At 40.9% G+C, this 4,036-nt stretch overlaps 1 long non-coding RNA gene across 1 annotated transcript; it reads left to right on the top strand.

Annotated features, from left to right (window-relative positions):
- Positions 1 to 2,812: 2,812 nt before the first annotated feature.
- LOC106527326 (uncharacterized) lies at positions 2,813 to 3,566 on the top strand. Its single transcript, XR_001311369.1, has 3 exons — positions 2,813 to 2,971; positions 3,060 to 3,346; positions 3,447 to 3,566. It is a non-coding gene; the product is annotated as an uncharacterized LOC106527326 (long non-coding RNA).
- Positions 3,567 to 4,036: the final 470 nt, after the last annotated feature.

Raw genomic sequence — 4,036 nt, 5'->3', positions numbered from 1 at the left:
ATTTAAAATTTACCATTATTTAAACTTTTGTTTTTCCTTTTACTTGTCCATGCATTTGTGTCTCTTAAATTATTTTATTTTTATTGTTTTTTCCCCACGTCTTTTTTTTCCATGTGTTGTTTTTACATTTCTCTGTCTCCTGTTGTGTCCACCTTTTGCATTTCTGCATCATTATGCAAATAAGATGGGTGGCCCTTTTTGGGACACAAATTTTGTTGACACTACCCAAATGTTATAAAACTGCCATTTAAAAAATGTGTACAAGTATTTATGTTTATTAAACCGGCATACTGTGTTATCACCCACAGGCTGCCAGTTGGCCTAAACCCTRACCTAAACTTTTTATTAGTTAAAAATTATGTCATCTGTTATTTGTACACTTTGGCAGCATCTCAATTTAGGGCCTGCCTCCTTCTAAGTCTGTATTAGTTGGCCACGACATAGGCTGTCCTAATTCGGGGCTCTTTTTCATGCAGCTGTTGAAAAAACCCATAAAAGTAAAAACTGCCTGCATCTGACTATCTTTCCTGGCCGAGGATATCCCAGGATTCAGTACTCCATCAGCAAACTAAACAGGAAAATGAAGATAGCTGTGTTTCTTTTACTCTGACAARGATGGGATATTGTTCAACAAAGCAGCAGAGCTGAATGACCAGACCAAGACAACAATTAAAAKGTAAGTGCAGTTTTATTTACAGGTGGAGTTTGGTTTTGGACATCAGCTGAAAAGGAGGAGAACGTAGAAGGTGAGTATTGGTTCTTGGAAGAGTAATTTGTTGTAGATGTTTTCTTGTTAATAAGTGATTCTTTCTTACAGATTTTCCAGAGGCGGAGTTCCAAAGGAGAAGGTTTTCAAAGGCAGGTGGCAGTTCTTCAGGCAGAGTGGCTGTGAGTGTTCCGTGGTGAGGTTCTTTGTTTTCTGACCCAACTTGGGAGGACTTCTTAGTATGAGGTGTGGCTTCTGTGATCTGGTAATCCACCTTGGACAAAGGATGAATGATGTAAGTACAATATATATTCTTTAACATTGAATCTAGGAGCTAGAAACTACCATGAAGATTAGATGCATCAGCGTGGATCAACTGATGGAGGAGGCTTATAAAGCTGCAGCTGATCATCAGACAAATCCCCAACAGGTTGTGTAATCAGGGTCAGATCACCAATCACCATACAGGAACACAGGTAGAACTGATTCTTCACATACTCGTTTGTTTTCTTGTACCAAGTTGGCATACTTTAGTAAGTAAGTATGGTAAGTAAAATTTTATTAAAGCACTTTTCTTAGAAATGACTTCACAAAGTGCTGTACAAAGATGCAACAAAAATATCATGGAGCTGTCAAGTATTTCCATCCCAAAAAGGTGTATCTGCAACAACATTGAGCCAAATGAAAAAACGACAACAGTAAAAATAAAACACCAACCCATTTACATTTACATATTATATTTACAGGAAAATGTAAAATGAACTTGGACCAAGGCAAGAGTAAACTCAACTACCACAACAGGCACTGGGTTCAAAAACTTTAACCAAAACATCTAGCTAAAAGCTTGTTTAAAATAGAAGTTTTTTAAGCCCTTTTTGAATAATTCGACATCACTGATGGAACATAACTGAAAGGGAAGGGCATTCCAGAGGCTAGGGGCTACAAATGAAAAAGCCTGGTCTCCACGGGTCCTATAGCGTGTTCGAGGAACGGTTAAGAGATTTTGATCGTGAGAGCGCAAGCAGAGGACTGGATCTTATGTGGAGAGCATGTCCCTAACATAGGTAGGTGCCTGGACTCTTAAGGCTCTAAATGTAAGAACCAGGATTTTAAACAGAATCCTAAAATAAACAGGTAGCCAATGAAGTTCTGATAGGATTGGAGTAATGTGACTAGATTTAGAAGTTCGAGTTAAAAGTCTAGCTGCAGAATTCTGAACAAGTTGAAGACGATGTAGCTGCTTTTGATTCAAGCACATAAACAGGCTGTTACAATAACCCAGGCAGCTAGAAACGAAAGCATGTTTAACCATTTCCAGATCTGAGGCAGACATCATAGACCGAAGTTTAGAAATTTTACGCAGCTGGAAGAAACATGTAGACACAACAAATTTTTAAATTGTTTTTCCAGAGACAGGTCCGAGTCAAATATAACACCCAGATTATGAAGACTCTGATGGACAGCTGAACACAGAGAGCCCAAGCGCTCCTTAACATTAGGGATCTTTCTTTAAGGGGCTATAATTAGCACTTCTGTCTTGTCCAAATTAAGCAGCAGCATTTTTTCTGACAGCCAGCTCTTTACCTCTGTGACACAGTCCATCAGAGAAGCCAACTAGTATAACTGCAAGTCATCTGCATTGAAGTGATGGAACACATCACAGAAATTACTTATTATCTGACTCAGAGGACGGATGTACAACAAAAATTAAATAGGTCCCAAAATTGAACCCTGTGGCACTCCACAGGTAGAGGGAGCTATGTCAGAGTATGTCTGACCTACTCAAACAGCAAAAGAACGATCTGAGAGTTAAGATTCAAACTAGTCTAATGGTACATTCACACCATTTTGAGCATCAGGAGCATCTGGTTTACATGAAAAGTCAATGGTGGACGCACATCTCGGGGCGTTTAGCATCCGAGCAGCGCGTCTGGCGGCATCGGAGCAGCGCGTTTCGAAGCGTTTCACACGTTTTGAGTGGCGTGTCACGCCCCAAGCGGCCGACAGACGAGTTGGAAAATCTGAACTTTGGCAGCTAGCTGCGTCGCATCAGCCAATCAGAGAGACTCTGTTCAGTGACGTACTGGTGATGAGCCAGATATTCATTAAAAGCCAGTGAAGTCAGATCAAGCAAAATGGAGGACAAGCTGATCGTCGCTGTTTGTAATAACCCAATCCTTTATGATTGTTCGAGTGTCCTTTACCAGGACAGGAACCAAAAGGAGCTTGCCTGGAGGAGGGTTAGCGAGAAAGTCGGTGTGTCAGGTAAGTTTTGCGCAACTTGTGATACTGTGAATTTGTCGTACCGAATGCATATTGAAGTACAGCCACAACGTGCGATGTGTTTATTCAGTGGAAGTTTGTCAGAGAAGATGGAAGACACTGTGTGACACAGATGTAAAGGAGGTTAAAAAGTAAAGGAAACACGGAGCGGTTCGGCAGCTTCGAACGGGCAAAAGTGGAGGTACACGGCGGTGCTGTTGTTCCGCCAGCCGTTCATCTCACCAAGGGAGACGACGAGCAACATGCCAGCCAGTGTCGAGGGCGAGCTGGGCGCCGAGCAGGCCGCAGAGGGGGCCGACGTAGAGGCTGACGAGTAGGCCACACAGGATGGAGATATCTCTATCACGGGGGCCAGAGGTCTGTTCATGTACACAATGTGTTGTGTCACTAATTAATTAATTAATTAATTAATTGTTGTGGTTAGTTTGATTGAGTGTTTTAATCATTTTCATTACAGAATCAGTTGAATCTTTAGCTGACCCYSAAGACTCCCGGCCTGTATCCAGTCCTTCGTCCTCCATGTTGCCATGCTCTTCAGCTTCATTGGTGCGGACTACTCCAAGGACCACAACACCAACTGGTATGTATTGGTTATAGTTTTATTTCTTTGTCTTGTGTATGTACCTACCAATGTATCTGAATGACTAGGTGTATATATTTCATTAAATATGTACACGTATGCACACATGTTGGTTTTTACATGTGTACGTATGTGTACTGTGACGTTTCGGTACATATATTTGGACGTATGTACGTATGTATGTATGAACCTGTAGTATGTCCATGTAGTATGTACATGTACGTAGATGTCCTTGACATATATTTCTATGTATAGAAACAAACGTGTACACATATCTGCAGCTGCCCGTACACATGTATGGACATTCTTTACTTTGTGTGTGTTTGTGTGTGCAAATGCATATTTATGCACTCATTCAAATGTATACATTGAGATATATATACAGAAACGTACACATATACATGTTTATCACTAGAACTCCCAAATCCCTGTCATTTGACCAACATTACCTATAGTTCCCATGGAAC

Source organism: Austrofundulus limnaeus, unplaced genomic scaffold (genome assembly GCF_001266775.1).
Source record: "Austrofundulus limnaeus strain Quisiro unplaced genomic scaffold, Austrofundulus_limnaeus-1.0 Scaffold319, whole genome shotgun sequence".
In the NCBI taxonomy this organism is placed as follows: Eukaryota; Metazoa; Chordata; class Actinopteri; order Cyprinodontiformes; family Rivulidae; genus Austrofundulus; species Austrofundulus limnaeus.
Note: the sequence above shows the minus strand (reverse complement) of the source record. Positions and strands in the feature narration are given on the sequence as shown.